The 24394-nt window shown below is 42.7% G+C and overlaps 1 non-coding gene across 1 annotated transcript; it reads right to left on the bottom strand.

Moving 5' to 3' along the window:
• Nucleotides 1–17075: 17075 nt before the first annotated feature.
• LOC145415858 (5S ribosomal RNA) lies at nt 17076–17194 on the bottom strand. The gene has a single exon (XR_013900162.1). It is a non-coding gene; the product is annotated as a 5S ribosomal RNA (ribosomal RNA).
• Between the last annotated feature and the right edge of the window lie 7200 nt (nt 17195–24394).

The raw sequence follows: 24394 nt of genomic DNA, 5'->3' as shown, positions 1-24394 counted from the left end.
TACACACACACACATATATATATATATATATATATATATATATATATATACACACATATATATATATATATATATATATATATATATATATCTATCTATCTATCTATTGCCAGACGCCTCAATCCCGTTTGGGGTGTCCACAAACAAATCGCCTCCACGTCACCTTGTCCCATGCCATTTCACTGCCCTGCTTCCAACTCACACCCCTCACTCTCATATACCTCTCCACCCGATCCTTCCATCTCATCCTCGGCCTCCCTCTCCCTCTTCCCCCCTCCACCTCACTCACATACACTCTCTTCGTCAGTCTTTCACCCTCCATCCTCTCCCCATGGCCAAACCACCTCAGTGTGTTCCTCATAACGCTTCCTATCACATCCACATCCACACCACAATGCTCCTTTATATCCTCATTCATCAGCCTGTCTCTCCATGTGACTCCACAGGCTCCTCTTAAATAACTCATTTCCACTACTCTCACTCTTGACTTGTGTCCTTCCAACAACGTCCAAGCTTCACTTCCATACATTAGAGTTGGTATCACAATACTGTCATGTAGTAATTTTTTCACTTCCATGCTCACTTCCCTGCTTCTTATCACTACTTTCAAGGAACCAGCAAACCTTCCTTCCCTGCTGTACCCTTTCAAGCACTTTACCCTCCAAACCTCCATCCTTACTCATCACACTACCCAAGTACTTAAACGTACAGTACTCACATTTTCCAATTCCTCACCATCCAACCTCGATGTACATTCACTGACTTCACCTCTCTCAAAGACCATCACTTTACTCTTCCCTACATTCACCATTAGATTTCGTTTCTTACACACTCTCCCAAACTCATCCACCAAGCCTTGCAGCTCCCCTTCGTCTTCACTCAACAACACAGTATTATCTGCAAACAACAGTACAGGGAGTTTCCAAACACTCTCCTCTCTCACCAGGGCCACTCCAACATCCACTACCTTACCTTGTACCTCTTTTATTACCCTATCCATGTACAGATTGAACAACCATGGAGACATGACACATTCCTGTTTCAACACAAATTTCAAAGAGAAAAATTCACTTAGTTCACCATCCACACGCACTGCAGCCTTAGCACCATCATACATATTCTTCACAGCATTCAACAACTTCCCATCTACTCCATATATTCTTAAAACTTTCCACAATCTTTGTCTATCCACCCTGTCATATGCTTTCTCCAAATCCATGAATGCCGCATACAACTTCTTTCCCTTCTCTAGAAACTTTTCCACTAAAGATCTAAGAATGAATATCTGACCTACACAACCTCTTCCCTTCCTAAAGCCTCCCTGTTCTTCTCCAACTAATTTCTCTGTTCTTTCTCTAACTCTGTCAATAAGTATCCTACCATACACTTTTCCTATTATACTAAGAAGACAAATGCCCCTATGATTACCACACACTTTTTTTTTCCCCTTTTCCTTTGTAAAAGGGAATAATTATACCTGACTTCCAATCCTCCGGGACTCTACCTTCCTCTCAGGCCAATCTGCACATCTTCCACATCCATTCTACTACTATCTCTCCCCTATGCTTCAGCATTTCACCACACACTCCATCAATTCCTGGGGCTTTCCCCATTTTAACTTTATTCATTGCTTCCACAACTTGTATCCTACTGATTTCAACCTGTTTTCTCACCTCCCTCCTTCTCCCAGCCATTCCCCAGCCACTTATACTCGCATTACTTCCATCCTGTATGTTCATCAATTCCTTAAAGTGTTCTCTCCATCTGCTCACTTTTTCTCCCTTCTCCACTAGTAATCTACCATTTTTATCTTTCACTCCACTGCTAACCTCACTTCCACCCTGTCTTACTCTCTTCACCTCTTTCCAGAACATTTTCTTACAGTCCCTCCACTTTACACTCAAATTCCTTCCAAATTCCTCATCCACTTTCTTCTTACTCTCTCTTACTAATCTTTTCACCTCTCTCTTTCTTTCTACATATAACTCTCACTTCCGCCTCTCAACTTCTTCCACGCCCCTATTTCTCATCCATTCATTGTATGCTTTCTTCTTTTGTGCTACAGCCTATCTCACCTATTCAGTCCACCACGCTGTTCCTTGCACCCCTCTCCGGCTTCTCTTCCTCTCACACACCACATCACATGCTGCACATATTTCTTCTGCAAATATCCTGCACACACCTTCCACGTCCCCCATCTGCTCCAATTCATATTTGCCCAATCGTTCCTCCACTTCTCTCTTATTCTCTGCCTTTTTCTCATCCTCTTGTAACCTTTCCACTCTCCTTGGAACTACTCCTTCCTCTCGTCTTTCCCTTCTTCTATTTCTCCATCTTACTTGGATCCTAATTCTGGCCAATGATATATATGTATACATATATAAGCTATATATATATATATATATATATATATATATATATATATATATAGCCTATATCTATCTATCTATCTATCTATCTATATATATATATATATATATATATATATTGATAGATACATAGATAGACAGATATATATGTGCAGTATATAATAAGAGTAGAGGGGAACTGTGACAAAGGTTGAGACATCCTATCCCTCCCATGGCATGGTAATGACTGACGGAAGGCCTGGCGTGCAGTGTTGCCAAAGGAAATATTATTGAAATCTGCTAAATCAGTCTCAGATGCAGTACACATCCACCAGACTGAGGGAAATTAACGCAAAAATAAGTTAGACAAGACCTTAAAAATAAAAAGGCCAGATGCATGTAATAATTTAATTTTTTACCAACTAGATTGCTTTTAAAATCTCTAAATTTAGCAGGATAATTGCTTCATTGGTAACTGCTGCCATGATTCGTGAAAATGTGCCAGATGTCACTTTTTATTTAATTATTGAAAAAAAAAAAAAAAAAAAAAAAGCTGAACTTAATATTTTTGCAATATTAGTTTTTTTTACAACATAAATACTGTTTGCAGGCCAGGCAGACTGTTTCCCTCTCCAAGTGAACATTGCCAAACCCAGGGAGTGTTGTCCGAAACTTAAAGAATGCGAGACATCACTTCTTTGGGCGATCGTACTGTACAGCACACTTCCATTCGGTACTGGTATTCGTTTCGATACCACAGTCAGCCATCTTGGCCATGCAGCCCCGATGGGATAGATTAGGTTTGGTTAGGATAACATATGTAACTTTGCCTGGAAAACACATTGAGCATATTTTCATGAATATCCTATGGTTATTTTTGAAAGGAGGAGGCGAGTGTTGTTCCTGGCTCAGGGGTACTGATGGCCACCACACATGTAACACAGACCACAAACCATGAGTAAAAGTATGGTAAAAGCGCCCGTCTGCCTCTACACTGAATAGCAGGAGTCCCCTGGCCTCCAGGATTAGTGCGAACTCCCCCACCACGTGCGCCTGTCTGCTTACCTACCAAATGGTCAGAGTCACCTGGCAGGCTGCATTAGTCATACACTGCCTGAGGCAGTGATGTACTGGTCATCCGCTGTTGCTGTCATGTACTAACCCTTGCCAGGGTACACGGAAATGAACCTTATACAGTATGCAGATGTCAGTTTGCCGCATTTTGTTTCCTCTGTGCTCGGACATAACCATGGGGTGCAATATGGCAGTGCTGTACTGCTTGCCAGTCAAAACAAGCTCGCACCTCAATTCCTGCCTTTGTTTTGCCTCAAACACATTGAGGTGGTTTGGTCATGTGGAGAGGATGGAGAGTGAGAGACTAATGAGGTAAGTGTATGTGAGGGGGAGGGGGGGGGAGAGGAAGGGGGAGGCCAAGGATGAGATGGAGGGATGGAGTGGAGAGGTATATGAGACAGGGGTATGTGAGCTGGGAGCAGGGCAGTGAAATGGCGGGGAACATGGTGACATGGAGGCAATTTGTTTGTGGCCACCCCTTATGGGATTAAGGCATCTGGCAATAGATAGATAGATAGATGGTTTTGTCTCAGTGACTTGCTTGCAAGAATGGCTGTGAATGCAGTTGCTTTTGTGGTGGTCCCCTACTTTCTTTAGGTTGTGGCTCTATGCTGTATTCTCGTGTGTGTGGTGATGGCCCCACCACAACCTGAGAAGTAGAAAAGGAAGGTTCTGACTCTGGAAAAGAAACGTGAGATACTGGACAAGGCCGAAGCGGGCTGGACCACAGGATGTATTCTTCTCGAAAATGATCTAGTCTGTTCAACATTGTTTGATATCAAGGAGTCACGTACGGACAGGACTTCAGCAAAAGCACACGTTGGGGCGACAGGAAGGTAATGGCCCAGGCCAGGTACACCATTATCAACCGGTCAACACTGATGTTGTTTCACCAGCAACGTGGTGTGGTGCCAGTGTGATAGTGCATGGGACTGAGGTGAAAGCTGCTGCTGAGAAGTTTGCACGCCTGCACAACATGCACAACTTCAAGGCATCCAAGGGATGGCTCTTCCACTTCAAGCTTCGCTGTGGACTTATTGGTCGCAAGGCACATGGCTAGGCCTTGGACGTGGCAGTGGATGAAGTAGACCTGTTTCACCAGAAAGTGCAGCGCCTGATCAAGGACAACGGCCTTGCCCTTGGTCAAGTCTACAACGCTGACGAAACCGGTCTGTTCTACAGCTCTCTGCCCACCAACACCCTGGCTGAGGAAAGGGAGAAGACTGTGCCTGGTCGGAAGTTGTCCAAACAACGTGTCTCTGCTTTGTGCTGTGCCAATGCTAACGGGACACACCACCTCAAACCTATCGTCGTTGGGCGTGCAAAACAACCACGCTGTCTTCGTGGGTTGATGGATACCCTGCTTGTTGTGTAGTAACAGTCTGTAAAGGCCTGGTTTACCACTAAGATCTTCAGAGATTGGTTCCACAGACATTTCGTCAAGGAGGTTATCCATTATTAAACGGAGGTCCTTGGTATTGCTCGTGACCAGGTGAAGGCACTCCTGTCTCTGTAAAATGCCAACATGCATCCGTCTGAGAAGGATTTGGTTGCTTATGACAAGTGGATTAGGTGCATGTTTCTGCCACCTAATACGACTGCTCTGATTCAACCAATGGATCAAGGTGTTAACGTGGCTGTAGAGACTGTACTGCCGGAGGTTCCTGAACGAGGTGGTGGTGGTGCTGAAGGATGAGGACATGGTCAAGGACACACATGGGGAGCAGACCTTGCAGAATCTAAGGTGTTACGACCTGAAGTCTGCAGCGTTCAACTGGGCGAACGCGTGGAAGGAAGTCTCCGTGAAAATCCTCAAAAGCGGTTGGTCTCATCTCCTGCAGGGAATCGATGCTGAGCACAACTTTTAGGGGTTTGACATGGATGATCTCCAGTCGCCTTCGAACGGCAGGAGAGCAGGTGGACATCGACGATGTAATGGATTGGCTGGACAACAACGGCCACAATCCTGGTTGTCAGACCATGTCTGATGAGATCACTGCCGCTGCCTCTGTGGGCATGGAGAAGGACAACAGGACCGACGAGGATGAGGACCCCGACTCGCAGCCCTCCGCAACTCCTTCAATCCCTTCTGTCCTCAGTGGTTACCTGGAGGGGGTGCTGGATTAAGCCGAGCATCCGCACTGTGACAGGGAGTTGGTGCCAGTCTGCCTGGCAATGGATCTGTGGGGAGTACGGGACGCTGTCATCCTCTGGCTGAATCATCGGTCCTATCGTCAGACCAGGATCGACTCATTCTTCAAGTCTGCAACCCTCATGAGTGCCAGCCCATTCTCACCACCACCACTTCGTTTCCCACCTTCACCATTGTACCCACAATCGAGCATGTCGACAGTCACTGAGTCTCCGTTAGATGTAAGTTTGAGGCTGTCTTCTGAGTCGGTAGGCCACCATCACCGCACCGTATGTCACCGCTCATTACCCAGCTCCAGAAGGTTCAGGAGGAGGAGAAGGTGGAGGACTTTTTGGACATTTTCTAGGTGCATATGTTTGCCACTAGACCACATGGGACAACTCTACACCTGCTGAAAGTATGCGGGTTAAGAAGCCTGTCTGCAGTGCACTGGGTAGCAAGTACCCCAACCGAATGTTTTTTGGCAGGTAACTTTAGGTTTCTTTCAGTTTCCTTGGTGTTAAAATATATTTAGGATAATCCTATGTATGTTCTGATGTCACAATATGGCAGAATGACCTGAAAACAATGCTAAAAATAAGAGGGGTACTGTACAAACAGTAGTGTTTAGGTGGGGTATTTTTTAATTTTCATTTTTTTTTTCATGGTTTTCTTGGTGTTGAAAGTTATTTTGGATAATCCAATGTATGTTTTGATGTCAAAATATGGCAGAATGACTGGAAAACGCTGTCAAAATAAGGAGGGGTACTGTACATATAGCAGAGTTTAGGTAGGTTATTTTTTGGTTTTCAGTGTTTTTTTTTCATGGTTTTCTTGGTGATGCAAAATACTTTGGATAATCATATGTATGTTTTGATGTTAAAATATGGCAGAATGATTAAAAAAGACTGCCAAAATAAGCTACTGTACATACAGTGGTGTATACATAGGGTGTTTTTTTGGTTTTCATTGTTTTTTCTGCATGGTTTTCTTGGTGTCTGGCATTACTTTGGATATTCCTATGTGTGTTCTGATGTCTAAATATGCATGAATGATGGTAGTACACAGCCATATTAAGTATATGTACTGTACAAATAGGTTAGGCATAGGCTGGAGGTGGGTATAGGTAGCATCTGGGTATGGTAGGGGAATAGAGTTCATTATCCAGATGCTGCCACTATTCAGACATGCCTTTGGCTCTATTGTGTCCGGATACATGAGGGATTACTGTATTTTATTTACCAGTAACCCTAACATACTAACTTAAGTCTTCATATCCCTTTCAGAAAGATGACATACTGCCCATTTTAATCAAGCAATCACCATATGCTTCAACGCAACTTAGGAAGATGTCTAGAACTGACGGGAGTTAATCTTTGCTGAACTGCACACCTCATATGATGTACAATGAAGGTCTGCACAGGCTAAGCAGCAAGCCTCAAGTCAGGGTTGGGTGGGAAAATTTGTAATGCCCAGCAACCCGGACATATAGTTGGGCAAATGAATTTTAAAGTCCGTGTGCCCAGCGCTCAGTGGACAAGTAGATACCTTGCTATAAATGAAACTTCAATTAAGAATACAGTTTATAATTATTTTTTTTATCCTGCTCCCAAATTGTCACAGAATATTGATAACTGTAATGCCAGCATCTAGAAGTGAAAGACTGGTTAAGTCTAAATTCTAGGTACTGATAAATCAAATCTGGGAGATGTAAAGGGTTGATCTCTGGCAGCTCTGTTGTGTGTATTAATGAGAACAGACTGACTTTATGTTTGTCTAACGACAGTGTTGATTATACAACACACATTAGCTTTTACAACGTGAAACTGAAGGTAAGCCCATCCACATGACCCGCAAAACATCCTGCCGTTGCTAGAGCTGATCATTATGATTTCTATGAGCACAGCCATTGTGGAGGGAGGGTTCTGTAATCTGAATGTTGTGAAGGATACTACTCATAATTCACTGCATAATAACATCTTGAACAACCACGTGGAAGTCAAAGTTAATGGCCCAAGCCTACTGGAATTTCAACCAGAAAAGGCAATACTGCAGACTAGACAAGGGGGAAAGCAGGCATCACAGTGATGGACACAAATGCCCAACACTTAAGTGATGAAATGAAGTAGAAAACTTGAGTAAAAGTGGAATATGGACTGAAAAAATCTATATAGCTTAGCAGCTAGGTAGGTGGTATATTAGTACTCTAATTTTCTACCTGGTAATGATTACTACTTCATACTGTAAACAAATTGTGAATTAGAATAAAATTTCCATGAGGTTTCATTGGTTATCAATGCGACGGATATCAGCGTATGCCTGTAATGAGAATGTCCGGGCAAGTAAAGTTCAGAAATCATTTGCCTAGAGAATATAAATTCGAAGAAAAATCTTCCCACCCTGTCTCAGGAAAGGCAAACTACCTTCCAAACAATCAGCCCAGCAAGAGTAAATGTGGCTATGCATAGTCCTTCCAAATCGAAGTCACTCTTAAACTGAAAGCCATCCAGTTGAGGGGGGGGGGGAGCCACTGGACTGAAGGGGTTATAAAGTTCCAGTGCTATCTATAAGGGTGATTTACCTTCATCATTCATCTCTGTCTGTCCTTCTCTCTTCCTACTTCTCCCTGTCTTTCCTGGCTCTTTTATTACTTTTCTTTTTACTGTAAACTCTCAATTATCTGTTGTCGCAATATCTGGCACTGCTGGCTCAGCTCTATTAAAGCAACATCCAGCAAAATTATGCAATATCTGGCACCGAAACGGGACATGACTGGCACTTCTATGCGACGTCTGGCATTGAGGCATACCAGCAGGCACGTAAGTGGTAGCCAACCAGCACTGCATTATTATACTGTATTACTGTATTGTATCATTACTTTTTTGTATTTTAAGCTTAATTTTCATCTTTTACTCATGGGAAAGTTATAGGACAGAAGGTTGAAATGCACAATAACGCAATATCCGGCTCGGTGACGAACATTGGGCCAATAGGGGGTACTATGCAATATCTGGCATTTTTTATTTGGCACAGGGATTGGTTGAAGTACATCAAACAATTGAGAGTTCACTGTGTTTTGGGTGGCTGTACACAGAGTGACAAGACTAATCATGCACAACACTGGGTAATAACCAAATAACCAGACAACAGGATAATGTGGAGTCTGCTATGATGTCCCTGGTAACTGGATGGTGAGACACAAATGCAACATCCGTCCAGGAACCAAACCTCAACACTTTCCCCCACACCTCGCTGTCGTGACGGACTGTCAACCACAATGGAACACTGGTTTACTGCACAGGATAGCCTTGCTGGGGCGGTTGCTTGCTTGCGGGTGATAGGTTTGCTTAGGTAGAGAGACGGGTTGATCAATAACAACAACTAGTTTTTCCCTACTTAACAGTGTAAGTCACATGGAAAATTAATGATACTTTGGAACATGCCCCTGACACATAACATGGTTTCACTGTACATAAAAATGCTAGCTTACAGATTCTGAACCAGGGGGAGGTGGTGGCTTTCCTCTTTTCTTCAACTTTGTGGCCTTGTGGTTCTGAGCCCCTGTATCCATGCCAACCATCCGATTGCTTGACATCTCCTCAGCTTCGCCTCCCCACAATCAAATACAGTATCAGTCAATGGCCACTCTCATCTGCAATTAAATCAGTCATCTTTATTATCATCATTACTGTCGTAATCATCCCCAGTATCATGAACAACATGAGCTTTTTTCCAACCTATGAATGATATATATATAGATAAATAGATAGATAGATAGACAGATATAAATATATATACATACGAGTATATATATAAATATACAGTATATATATATATACATACATATATATATATATATATATATATATATATATATATATAAATATATATATATATATATATATATATATATATACACGAGAGGAGTTCAAAAAGTTTTGGCAACAAGGTAATAAAACCAAAATTAATAGAGATACACATTTATTGAAGTTCACACTCCTTCAACATACTCTTCTCTAAGGTTTACACACTTCTAGAGCCGTGTCATCCACTTAACAAAGCATTCCGAGTACAGGTTATCCCTTAATTCAAGCAAACTTTTTTCACGCGATTTCAGTTATCCACGAATTTTTTGTACAATAATTAAAACAAAATTATAGTATTCAAATAAGTAATTTCAATATAAAAAAGAAATAAATAAAATATAAAAAATGCCTACCTGCTGCCCGTGTGCACACATATATATATCTGTGTGTGTGTGTGTGTGTGTGTGTGGGAGCCCGGGAGATCGGTCTACCACGCACCACACAGTTTGAATCCGACGGTCGAACCATGCATGACTTGCAAATCGTTATTTGTGGCTTATTTTTCTGCCTTCCAGTAATTGCTTGCCTTGTCTGTCAACATGGGGCATAAGCATAGTGCTAGTGGTGCATGTGGTAACACACCAAAACTGACTTGTAAAGTGATGTTGCTGACAGAGAAAGTTAAAGTGTTGGACAAACTTCAGGGAGGTATGTCGGCGACAATTCTCTGTCAGGACGATTCCCCGTCATTTATTTACATACCAGTTTATTTAGCAAGTACAGTACACTAGTTTTTTACTTATATGAGTTATAAAATCCCCCTGAAAATTAGTTATTAAAGTATTAATTAATCAATAATAAGTATATTAATAGAATGACGGGGAATTGTCCATGTTTTGACGTTGAATTGACTTGATGGTGAATTGTCTCAGAACCGTATGTTTGGGGTGAGTCAACTGTTCATACAATAAAGAAGGAGAACGTAGCATATGGGAGACAGTGAGGGCTAGTGCACCAGACTGCTAAAGTGTCTCCACCTACGCCTGTGAATTGTCTTGTAACCGCATGTTTGGGGTGAATGACTCAACTGTTCATACAATAAAGAAGGCAGAATGTAGCATACGGGAGGCAGTGAGGGCTAGTGCACCAGACTGCTGAAGTGTCTCCACCTACGCCTGTGCTTGTCAGGTTTCAGTTTTAAATTTGTTACATTTTTGTTGTTTTTAATACTTTATGCTAGTTTATAAGGTGTATGTAATGCATAAACAGTATTATTGAGATGTAATATACGTATAGACATGCGTAATTATGTGCACACAAGGGCAGAACATATACGCGAATTTACCACATAGGTGAAGGGTCTGGGAACCTAACCCTCGCGTGAATTAAGGGCTTACCTGTACTCAGAAACAGGTATACTCTTCAGTTCTGAATTTATCCTCCTGGCAAAGTCCTGTTCCCTTCGAAGAGAATCCCAGCAAGTTTTTCTGACAATTTAGGGAATAGCCAAAAGTCACACGGTGCCGTCCTGACCTGGCAGCGTGTGACATACAGTAAAATCTCAAATTTCGACAATTTAGAATTCAATGATTCGAATTTAGATGCATTTTGGAGTGGTCTGCCTACCTCACTTATCGATGCAAAATCACGAATTTTGATGCTGTCACGGGCTTCATAAGCAGAAACAGTCAAAGATCATCACCTTCTTCAGGCCAATTAGTACATTTCTCCCTGTTCTTGACTCCCCTCCCTACCCCCCCTCCATTACCCTATCCTCTCGCCTGCCTGGCCGTGCTACGCTAAGTAAATCTTCCCTGGAATTTTTCACTGATTTCATCCATTGAACTAAGCCCTATGCCCTATTCTTATACCTAATAATATATACAAGAAAGAAATAAGGTAAGGGAGAGTGCCATACACCTGGAATTGGCTAATTATCACCTGACAACACCTCACCTGCACTCGTTCGCTAATTTTCGTTGTTTATTTCCCCTTGAAATATGTCGTATAATCTATTTTCGTAATAAATATACATATAAGGAGGGAAGGGAGAAGCCTAAGTGATATTTACATTCACTTGGAACTACCTAATTTATAACGTATTGTCTAGATTTCCTGCCAATCATTTCAATGCTATATATTAGCTGCTGTCAAGAGGCTAACATTAGCAGTAATGCATTTCCCTAGGTAGGCCACCACCCCGGCCCACCCTTATCAGTACACTCTAATCTTCCAATGTGGAGGTACGTCTGTTTGCTCTTGCTAACTTCAGGGACTTTTCACCCCCATGCAAAGGGCCCTGTGACCTTTACCCCCTACTAAACCTCGTGTGGAAAGAGGTAAAGGGCTGACAATTGATAAAAGAGTGACTACGATCTTTCTATTGAGTAAAACAGTGCAAGTGGAATTGTAAATAATGTGTAAATAATGTGTAAAAAGCAAGTGAAAGTAATGAATGTAAATATACGTGAACAGTGGAAAATAGTTTTATAAGTTACTTCAAGTGACAGTGCATAACAGAGTGTAAATAAAATAGAAATGTAAATAACATAAATAAAATAGAGAATGTAAATAGAAATGTAAATGAGTAGTACAGTAATCACTCCAATATCCGATGTAATAGAGCCATAGGTAGGTCCGGTTATTGGTTTTGTCCGGATATTGGGCCCCAGCTTATGGACTTATACTTATGGACCCTAACTCAGAGAAACACCTATACAACTCCCTCTGGACATGCATAGCACCTATTTAAGACCCAAATCACACCAATAAGGCACATAAATGACTGAAATAAATGCAAAAGAAACATAAAATGAGGATTTAGAAGTATGTTCATACATTAATAAACATTCTGGTACTTATGGACCCTAACCTAGCCTAACTCAGAAAAACACATTCCTACTGCACATGCATAGCTACTAACACCCTATTCACACCAATAAAGGACATTAAAGAGTGAAATGAGGTAAGTATAGTATGGAAAAAAGTACAGTATGAAACATTCTGGCTACTTACAGCAAGTCCCTGGCCACCTCGATGAATAACCGCCTCCTCTCGTACTCTGACAGTAAGAACGATTTCCTGAAGCACTTGCAGTACACTGTTCCTGAAGTCTTGCACTGAACTTAGTCAGTAACACACAGAAGTCCATTCTCTTCACAGTGTGCACTTTTGTCTAAATAATGCTCCATTGTAACTTACTAAGTGTTGCACTTTAACTTTTCCCATTCTTATAATTTTCCAAAGCCAAAACAAACAAGTCTATTTACGTTAAATTTTTTTTCTATAGAGTCTTTTCTCTCACAACTTTAAATCATTAACACAACACACTGTTTTTTTCACTGCACAACACTCAAAATTCCCGTGTGGGCTAGTGGAGAAGTTCTTGCTGTTTATTCACTGTCAGAGTCCGAGAGTATCACTGGCAGGCGACCTAGGGGTGCATCGCTGGGTCGTGGTGATGGCGTACCCACTGCAGAGGACTCTGAAGACAGCCGCAAACTCACATCGAGCGGTGACTCCACCGTGGCTGATGTGCTGGGCTGTGGCTCGGAGCATAAGGGCCTGTTTTGGGGAGGCAACAGAGTGGAGCCAGGGCTGGGCACAGTGGGGGTCACAGGCCTGAAAAAACTGTCAATAGTTGATTGACGCAATGACCGACGATTCTGACGATTGATGATGCGCTGCCTGAAAGCACGCACTTCCTCCACGAGTCCCAAGGGCCCCATCTCCCTGTCGCAGTCCGGGTGTTCCAGGTAGTCTAGGACGAACTCTAGATGTTCCCGGAGTGCGCTCAGCTTGGGGATGGCTGGAGTAGTGTCCTGCTGAGAGGAGTCCGCATCATCGCCGCCTTCACATCGGAATCTTCAAGTTCGGTACTGACACCTGCAACCGAAGACGTGATCTCGATATCAGACGATGTGTGATACCCAGGATCGCCCTCATCGTCATCCAACCACTCATGAACATCGTCCACATCTACATCGTCGCCGTGCGTACGTAGCCGTGCATGGAAGTCACCCACGTCAAACCCTAGAAAATCGTACTCCACATCCGTTCCAAGAAGCAGACAAGACCAACCATTTTCCAGAGTTTTCACAGGGACTTCCTTCCATGCACTAGCCTAGTTGTACAGCGCAGACTTGATGTTGTAGCGGCGAAGGTTTTCCAAAGTCCACTTGCCTCATGTGTCCCGTCCCTCCCTGCGCTTGTCCTTCTCCTCGAGAACAACAATCACCTCGTCCAGGAACTTCCGACGGTATAGGCGCTTTGTTGCCACAATCACTCCTTGGTCCATTGGTTGGATGAGAGCGGTCGTATTAGGTGGCAGAAATATGCACCTAATACGGCCATTTTCAGCAACCAAGTCCTTGTTGCACGGGTGGGCAGGTGCATTGTCGAGGAGAAGGAGGGCCTTTACCTGGTCGCGCGGGATTTCCAGTAATGGATGACCTCTTTGACGAAGTGACGGTAAAATCAGTCTTTGAAGATCACAGCTGTGAACCATGCCTTCAAAGAATGGTACCAGACAACAGGAAGGACATCCATCACCCCACGAAGGCACTGAGGCTGCTTTGTGCGGCCAACAACAACGGGCTTAAGCCGGTGCATGCCGTTAGCACTGGCACAACACAAAGCAGATATCCGTTCCTTGGAAAGCTAGCGGCCAGGTACACGCTTCTCTGTCTCCTCGGCTAGAGTGTTCGTTGGCAGCGAGCGATAGAATAGGCCAGTTTCGTCAGCGTTGTAGACTTGACCGAGAGTTAGGCCCTCCCTGTCGATCAAGCCCTTTACCTTGTGCCGAAACTCGTCAACTCCATCCTCGTTAGCGTCCATTGCTTCGCAATGTGCTTTACAGTTGGTAAGGCCATGCCGCAACTTGAACGCGAAGAGCCAACCCTCGGATGCCTTGAAGTCTAGGGCGTCGTGAAGCCTGGCGAACTTCTCAGCAGCAGCCTTCAGCTCCGTTTCACGTACCATCACACCAGCAGCACGTTGTTGTCGATACCAAATCAACGTGATCAGTCGATTTCTGCAAACTTGGGGGTAAACATAACCTTCCTTTTCACGTTACATTTCCTTCTCAACAAGAAGTCAGCTGTGTACTGCATGAGTTTGTCTCGGGACCTCTTGATATCGAACAAAGTAGACCGGGCCAGGTTAAACTCGCGGAGAATGCGGGAAGAAGACCACCCCGCATCTACTTTCTCCAATATCTCCCTCTTCTTCTCCGGAGTCAACACCACTCTCTTCCTTTTCTCAGGTGGCGGGGCCATCATCACACACACTAAGAGGAGGCCAGAGAGCAGCAGGAGGCCCTGCAGCAGGTAGGGCACCACCACAAAAGCGATCACGTGGGCAGCCATTATGACGAGCGTGCACTCGCGGTGAGAGACAGGCGGAAAGTGGGGAGGATGCAGCGGCGCTCTATCGGACATCGGAGGAATGACGCGCCAAAACAATGCTCTCTCGCGATGCGCGCGGTAAGTTCAAATTACGGACAGGAAAAAATCAATTTTTATTTTTTATTTTTTTGGGTTTTCGGACCATTTTGGGAATGTTGGATCCCAGGACGATTATGTCCGGGTAGTGGGGATGTTCGGTTATTGGGCATCCGGATATTAGAGTGATTACTGTATTATAAGAATAAGAGTACATACCCTAGGAGTAATGAAAGTGAAAGTTTCACTCTAGCATGTCTGAATACTATGAGTTATGAGAGTGAAGGTGAAAGTGACATTCACTCTCAGTGCTAGTATACAGGACGAGAAAGTGAATGCTACGTATTTTACTGAAAGAAATTGAATCCCTACAGTGACAATAAACTAATACTACTGAAGGAAACTTATGGATAAAGACTGTAGATATATATAAGTGTTATATAGTAATAGAAATATAAAGTGTGAGGGGTTTTATGAATAATAAATGACAGAATACCAACAGCGAACTAGTGGAAGTGGGAAGGTCATACGCGCTCGTAATTTTCATTGCTTTCACAGTGGTTTTTATTTGGAGTATGGATCCCAAACTACTTGATAATCATAGAGTAGTATTTATAGTGTTAATATCTGGCTGTGGTAATCATATTACGGGTTGTCGGGAAGTGTAAAGTGGAGACTTCGTTACCCAACTTCAGAGGTCTCCACAAGTCCTACGGTAATCGACGAAGGCTCAACAAACATCCCAGGAGAAAGCTGAAGGTATGTGCCATATGCATACATAATTTTAATATTCTAGGACTAATATCTGATTTTTGGGAAATATTTTTTGAGAGTCTGTCGGAGCCCGAATAACCCCGCTGGAGAGGCAAAACATTGGGAAACGTGCCCGTGGTGTAAGGGTTAAATAACTCATTTCCACTGCTCTCACTCTTGACTTGTGTCCGTCCAACAATGTCCAAGCTTCACTTCCGTACGTTAGAGTTGGTATCACAATACTGTCATGTAGTAACTTTTTCACTTCCATGCTCACTTCCCTGTTTCTTATCACTGCTTTCAAAGAATCAGCAACCTTTCTTCCCTACTGTATCCTTTCAAGCACTTCACCCTCCAAACCTCCATCCTTACTCATCACACTATCCAAGTACTTAAACGTACTCACATTTTCCAATTCCTCACCATCCAACATCACTGTACATTCACTGACTTCACCTCTCTCAAAGACCATCACTTTACTCTTCCCTACATTCACCTTTAGATTTTGTTTCTTACACACTCTTTCAAACTCATCCACCAAGCCTTGCAGCTCCCCTTCGTCTTCACTCAACAACACAGTATCATCTGCAAACAACAGTACAGGGAGTTTCCAAACACTATCGTCTCTCACCAGGGCCACTCCAACATCCACTACTCTACCTTGTACCTCTTTTATTACCCCACCCATGTACAGATTGAACAACCATGGAGACATGACACAGCCCTGTTTCAACCGAACTTTCAAAGAGAAAAATTCACTTAGTTCACCGTCCACACGCACTGCAGCCTTCGCAGCATCATACACACTCTTCACAGCGTTCAACAACTTCCCATCTACTCCATATATTCTTAACACTTTCCACAATCCTTGTCTATCCATCCTGTCATATGCTTTCTCCAAATCCATGAAAGCTGCATACAACTTCTTTCCCTTCTCTAGAAACTTTTCCACTAAAGATCTAAGAATGAATATCTGATTTACACAACCTCTTCCCTTCCTAAAGCCTCCCCGTTCTTCTCCAACTAATTTCTCTGTTCTTTCCCTAACTCTGTCAATAAGTATCCTACCATACACTTTTCCTATTATACTAAGAAGACAAATGCCCATATGATTACCACACACTTCTTTTTCCCCTTTTCCTTTGTACAAGGGAATAATTATACCTGACTTCCAATCCTCCGGGACTCTACCTTCCTCCCAGGCCAATCTGCACATCTTCCACATCCATTCTATTACTCTCTCTCCCCCATGCTTCAGCATTTCACCACACACTCCATCAATTCCTGGGGCTTTCCCTGATTTAACTTTCTTCATTGCTTCCACAACTTCTATCCTACTGATATATATATATATACTGTATATATATATATACGGTCAATCCTTGTAAATCCATCCATCCATCCATCCATCCATCCATTGCCAGACGCCATGTATCCCACACGGGGTGGCCAAGGGCTTAGGGTTAACTGTTTTACAGGGAGGGGCACTAATCCTCCACCAACCCCACTTGACACGTAGGGATGCCAACAGCATCTGGTGTTCCCAGGCGGTCACCCATCCAAGTACTAACCAGACCCAACGTTGCTTAACTTCACTGATCGGACGGGAAGCGGTGTACTCAACGTGGCATGGCCGTTATTCCTTGTACATCGCATGTTCATAAATCACAGACTCGTAAATCATGGCTAGGTGGCCATCAGACTGCCGGCAACCTTGAATCACTGTTAAGTCACGAAAATCGTGGATCAAGGCACCCAAGTGGGCCTTTTCCGAGGAGAACCGTAAACCGGGCGTTCAAACTGAAAATCGCGACCCAACAACCAATCACCGCGCATCCCTGGTGGCATGTGTGCATACTAATGCTGCCACGTTGTTGTTGTTCTTGTCCCGCCAGTTCGCACACTACTGACCGTTGCCGTGGAGTACGAGAGTTACCTGCCTTTTTTGTGCAACTTCCCCCCGCCTCCTACCTGCCATGGCCCCTCCCGACCCCCCAATGAACCGCTCTAAGCAGTATGGCGTCAAGAAGCTGCTGCAGTTGTTGTACAGTCAACGTTTGGAGCTCATTCATCGTGTCGAGAGGGGAGAGAAGTTTTCAAAGCTGGCAAAAGAGTTTGGGAAGAACAAATGCTGAGAGGTTCTAAGTTCTTTCCAACACCATCCCACTCCATTCACTTAAGCAATTTCATCATAGGATTAAGGTGAGATCCCTTAACATGGCTTATTTCTATTTAAGACATGCACTGAATATTCCTAAATTTGTATGTTTGTGTTTGATGGTGCCTAGATAGGTGTAGGTAGGGTGCTGTGGGGGCGGGTTGGCCAAAGTCCAGACCCAAATTAATTTTTCACATAAGAGTTATTATTCGTAAATCGCGGAATTCGTAAATCACGGCAGTGGTCCAGACCCAAATTGCTGCAATCTACGAGGATTGAGTATATATATATATATAATATATATTTACTGTACATATATAAATGAATGATGGGTGGAATATCTCAAATCTGTTGTATGCTGATGTTGCAGTACTACTTGCAAATACCAGACAAGAACTTGGTAGACTAGTGCAGGGTTTTGCTGATGTCTGTGAGCATCGTGCCTTGACAGTAAATGTTGAAAAGAATACAGTAATGTTATTGAGAGAGAAGGTGACTCCCAGTGCAATGTTATAGTGAATGGAAAGAGACTGGAACTGGCGAGAGAGTTCAAATACCTGGGTACAGTAATAGAAAAGAGAGGAAAATGTGCAAAAGAAGTGGAAAGTAGAGTGACACAAGGAAGAAAAGTAGCTGGTGCAAATAAGGCCTTGATATGAAACAAAGGCTTGAATGTTGCAGCTGCACAAGGCTTACATGAAGGAGTGTTAATGCCACTTTAACATATAGATGTGGGACTATGATGTGGCACAAAAATGAAAAGTCAGGAGTGAAAGCAGTGGCGATGGGACTGCTCAGAAATGTATGTGGAATACAGAGAGTGGATAGGATATGAAATAATGCGATTCATGAAAGATGTGGAGTGAGGAAGTCTGTGGACACCAGAATCGAAGAAAGTGTACTAAGATAGTTTGGGTGTGTGGAGAGAATGGATAACAACAGAGTGGTGAAAAAGGTATATCTGAGCGAATCGCAAGGAGGGAGGAGGTGAGGTAGGCCAAGGAGAGGGTGGAGAGATATGGTAGATGAGTGTGTGATGAAGAGAGGTTTGAAAGTCGGTGAGGCTAGGGAACTGACAAGAGATCGTACTGGCTGGATGAATATTGTGAGGAGAAGCACATGATCAGAGATTTGGCTCCCCTTTTTACTGTGACAGCGTCCAGAATGACTCTATCAGATACGTTTATGTGAAGCTACAGAACGTGGTAAATGTTTTTGGCGTATCAGATAGCACTAGGATTCTGGGGACTTGAATGATGAGTGAATGGGAGCATGGCCCATTGGACTGGGCAAATTTGTGCTGTCTGGACATTGCTACTCCTCACCCTGCCCTAAGGTGGGAAAGGAGATCCTGATGACGATGATGATGATATACTGAATATATATATATATATAAATATATATATATATATATATATATATATATATATATATATATATATATATATATATATATACAGTAAAACCTCAATATAAGGGACTTCAATAGACAGGAATTCACTTTTATTGGACTTGAGAAGCTACCGGACTAAATAACTACATGCCGGAAAAAGTCCGACAAACCCAGAAGCAGTCCGGACTGCCTGACCACTTCAGCTATGTTCACCACAATAAGGTAAATAAAACACATGTTTATCAGTGTACAGTACAGTATTATTATATATAATATACCATTTGATTAATGTAGTGAAGTTATAACACAGTACAGTACCGCAATGATAGTCAAAACAGTTTAAAAACTGTTCATGCAATCCGGACTAATGTCTGATATATCGGAAAAAGTCCGGGTTAGCAGGGGGAAGTCCAGATGTCGCTTTTATGGGAATTTTGCATTTTTTGGAATGATTTGGGCCCCAATTAGTCCGTTATAGTGAGGTCTCACTGTATACAATATATATATATACAGTATATCTATCTATCTATCTATTGCCAGACGCCTCAATCCCGTTTGGGGTGGCCACAAACAAATCGCCTCCAAGTCGCCCTGTCCCCCGCCATTTCACTGCCCTGCTCCCAACTCACACTCCCCTCTCTCATATACCTCTCCATATATTTCATTCATTCATTCATTGCCAGACGCCATGTACCCCAAACGGGGTGGTCAAGGGCTTAGAGTTAATTGTTTTACAGGGAGGGGCACTAATCCTCCACCAACCCCACTTGACACGTAGGGATGCCAACAGCATCTGGTGTTCCCAGGCGGTCACCCATCCAAGTACTAACCAGACCCAACGTTGCTTAACTTCGTATATATATATATATATATATATATACAGTAATCCCGCATATTTCGTGGTAGTTATGTTCTTGTAACCCCCACGGAAAGCCAAATTCGCGAATACTCTATTAATTGAATCTTGCACTTGTGTCCACCATGCTACCCATCACACAGTTCATGTCCATACTGGTTGCGAGACAATTCACCATCAGACTATTCCCTTTCAAAACATGGACGATTCCCCGCCATTCTATAAATATACTTATTATTAATTAATCAATACCGTCATAAATTTACTTATTATTAATTAATCAATACTTTAATAACTATATTTCAGGGGGATCCAGCAAAGTCTATGCTCAATAGCGTAGGCTCTTGATATTATTTATTAGTTGCACCTTTAGTCAATAATTAATTTGTTTCTTCCTCGCTGTAGTCGCCTTTGAATTATATTCTAGCGTCATCCATAGCTATCTTCATTAATGAAGGCGAATTGTCTTGTTTTTGTTGTGATGGCGATTTGACTCGATGGCGAATTGTCCCGAAACCTCCATATTCATCCCAAAATACCTTCTTCCAAGATTGAAAGTACATACTCCATTATAAAGGAAAAACATAAACACCGTACTGTAATACACAATTATCTTCACATTTATTCACAAAACAGTACAAAATAAAAAGATGCAGTAACTGGTGACAGCAAACACTTGCATGGTCGCATGTCCCCCCACTCACACAGTCGCACCTTCCCTGACCACTGCCAGCCATTTACTGTATGCTGCCAGCCACCAACGCCACTCGAAGACTCACAATCTGACAAAATGATTATTTTTCAATTATTACACCACAAGTTAAGTTGAAATTATTAAACTTGTTACCTAACATACATTTTTTGCTCAGTATCACATACTGTACATAGTTTTTTTTTTTTTTCAAGGTGTGCACCACATAAAACTTTAATTCACGTCTATAAGTACAGCAATATTTTTAGTTAATGTCTGTTTGTTATAACTTTACATACCTTTAGTTACAGATGAATATCACTCAGAGACATCAGACGAGGCAGGGGAGTTAGGAGAGGGATCATCAGCTGACTCGTCCTCCATGTGTGAATCATATGAGTTGCCAGATGTAGATGGCAGGGCAGATGCAGGGCTGCATTGGTTTTTCTTCACGAAAAAAGTAGTATTGGAAGTTGCTCCCTTTCACGTGTCATCTCCTTCATTATTTCATAGTAGGGAGCAAACATAGCTTCCATCCCATTCTTCACTTTTATTGCCCTGTCCAGTGATGGGTCATACGACATTAGCAGGGAGATGGTATGCCTCATACTGCGAGTGATTTCCCCAAGCTTTTCTAGTGTCCACGCCTGTGGTAAATCATTTCTACCAGATTCCTCTTCCTCTTCATGTTTCTCTTCTTCATTGAGCAGTTCTTCCAATTATTGTGTTGTTAGTTCTCCTGCATTCCCCAGCAGTTCCTCCCAAATTTCATTTTCTTGCAGGTCAGAAAACCCTTCACCTCCGACAGTCCTCGAGAGATTTTTAATTCTTACAAGTTCAGCATCAACAGTTGGGAATCCTGCAAAGTCATTCACGACTGAAGGCCACAATTTCTTCCAACAGGAGTTGATGCAGCTAGCAGAGAGTTCTTCATGGCACTGTTGAATTAACATAATGCAGTTGGCTATGTTGAATTTCTTCCACCACATTTTGATGTTATCTCTTTCTTCTATGGCTTGTCTAATCATAGCAAAGCTTCGTGCCATGTATTTTGCCTTGAAAACAGCAATGATGCCCTGATCAAGTGGCTGAATGAGTGATATGGTGTTCTTTGATAGAAAAAATACCTCGATGTTAGGGTGTGCAAATTTAATTGATTCAGGGTGACCTGGGCAGTTATCTATTACCAGCAGCACTTTAAAGCTATCCCCTGTGCCTTCAAGAATCTTTCAACCTCGGGAACAAAACAGTTATGGAACCAGTCACTGAACAATGCTGCTGTCATCCACGCTTTCTTGTTGTTACGATATAACAATGGCAGCTGATTCAAGTCTTTCCCTTTAAGTGCATGTGGTTTTTTAGCCCTGTATAGCAGCATAGGCTTGATCATATGACCAGCTGTGTTCCCACAGAATAGCAGCGATACTCTGTCCTTCTGAGCTTTAAATCCAGGTGCCTGTCTCTCCTCTCGAGATATAAAAGTTCTGGTGGGCATTTTTTTTCACCACAGCCCAGTCTCATCAGCATTGAAAACTTGTTCCAGCAGATACCTTTGTCCTTCACTAGTTTTTCAAATTCTGCTGGATACGTTTCTGCTGCCACATGATCAGCAGAGGCTGATTCGCCAGTAATCCTGAGATTATGGAGTGAGAATCTCTTCTTAAAGTTCTCAAACTAGCCTTTGCTAGCCATAAATGTGTGCTTCCCATCTCTCTCTCCATCACTGAAATGATTGTACAAATCCTTGGCCTTTTATCAAATTTGTGTCAACAGGAATATGTCGGCAGTTCAAATCTTCAATCCATGTGTTCAGCGCCTTTTCCATTTTAATCAAAGCATTATCACGAACATGTTGTGACACCTTTGCTGACGATGCACAGCTAGCAACTGCATGTCTTATTTCTTTTTCACTTTTCTTAATGTAACGCACTGTCGACTCGTTCACTCCATACTCACGACTACATGAGGCGTAGCTCATGCCACTTCTTGGCATGTCCAGTAACACAATTTTCTCTGCTAAAGTCATAACTTTTCTTGATCGTGTTGTCACTTTGGAGTTCTTACTGATTGCATTATTAGCCTTCAGTGAGGCTAGCTTACGTCCTGGGGCCATGTGGAAAGAACGTGGGAGGCAAGTGGCTTGTATCACAGTGCGGTTACAAGTGCACCAAGCAGGTGAGGCAGACAGGCGTGGACTGAGGGATGCGGGGCAGAGGGGCCGCGGGAAAGGGATAGAGGGTGGCGTGAGTTTACCGCACTACAATTGGAAATGGCGGGAATTTCAAATTTTTTGTTTTCCGTATATTCAAGGATATTTTAGTTGAACTTATTAATGCTAAGAAAATCCGTGAGAGGGCAAAACTGTAAAAAAAAAAATCCGCGAAACATACGGAATTACTGAATATATATACCATATATATATATATATATATATATATATATATACAGTAGAAGGTTAGTGAGGGATGTTAAAGTTATAGGAAGTGAGGAGTGTGTGCAGCAGCACAAACTATTGATTTGTGATATGGTGCTTAAAGAACAAGTGATGAAAAAGAAGACTTATGTACCTAGGAGGAAAATATGGAAGCTGAAAAACCAAGTAGTAAGGGATGCCTTCTATAGGGAGTTGAGGAGAGTGGTGGATGAACAGGGAGCTGTAGACAGAGGCGTTAATGAACAGTACAGAGCCCTCAAGAACAATTTCTTGAGAGTTACTGATGTAACATGCGGCTGGACAAGAGGACCACCAAGACATAAAGTAACTTAGTGGTGGGATGAGGGTGTAGAAGCTGCAATTAAGGAGAAAAGAAGGCTTTTCCAGGAATGGAAGAAGGGTGGTAGCAAAGAGGAATATTTGGCTGCCAAGCGTAGGGCTAGAAGAGAGGTATACAGGGCAAAGTCTGAGTCACAGAGACAATTATTTGATAACCTAAATCATGGGGAAAGGAAAAATATATTTAGAGTGGCAGGTCAGGTGAAGAGGGATAATCGGGATATCATAGGTGAGCAGTGTGTGAAGAATGATGAAGGAAGGGTAGTGGTGAACAGTGAGGATATTAAAGATGCATGGAGAGAGCATTATAACCGGTTGTTGAATGAGGAGTTTGACTGGGACAGGGAAGGTTTGGAGCCAGCAGATGCAGTGTCTGGCCCTTGGCCTTTGATTGATACTGCTACTGTGAGTGAGGCAATAGGCAGGATGAGGGTGGGGAAAGCAGGTGTGTCTGGGTTGACTGCCGAAATGTTGAAGGCCTCAGGCGATATAGGGGTGAGTTTAGTCACTGACCTGATAAATAGGATTATTTATGAGTGTGTTGTCCCAGATGATTGGCTGAAGAGTGCAACTGTAAATGTGTATAAAGGGAAGGGTGATGCCCTGGAAAGAGGAAATTATAGAGGTATAAAGCTTTTAGATCAGATAATGAAGGTAATGGAGAGAGTTTTAGAAGGTATGATTAGAGAAAGAGTGAATATTGATGAGATGCAGTTTGGGTTTATGCCAGGTAGGGGGACCACTGATGCCATTTTCATTGTTCGACAGCTTCAGGAAAAATATATTGGTAGGAGAAGGGATCTTTATTTTGTTTTTGTTGATTTGGAAAAGGCCTTTGACAGAGTCCCTAGAGAGGTGGTGAAGTGGGCAATGAGAAAGCTTGGCTTGGAGGAGTGGCTGGTTAGGGTGGTTATGGCCATGTATGTGGGTGCTCACACCCAGGTGAGAGTGAATGGAGATTTGAGTGATG

This window comes from Coenobita brevimanus, chromosome 103 (genome assembly GCF_032717465.1).
Source record: "Coenobita brevimanus isolate Jiangsu-jjx chromosome 103, ASM3271746v2, whole genome shotgun sequence".
In the NCBI taxonomy this organism is placed as follows: domain Eukaryota; kingdom Metazoa; phylum Arthropoda; class Malacostraca; order Decapoda; family Coenobitidae; genus Coenobita; species Coenobita brevimanus.
Note: the sequence above shows the minus strand (reverse complement) of the source record. Positions and strands in the feature narration are given on the sequence as shown.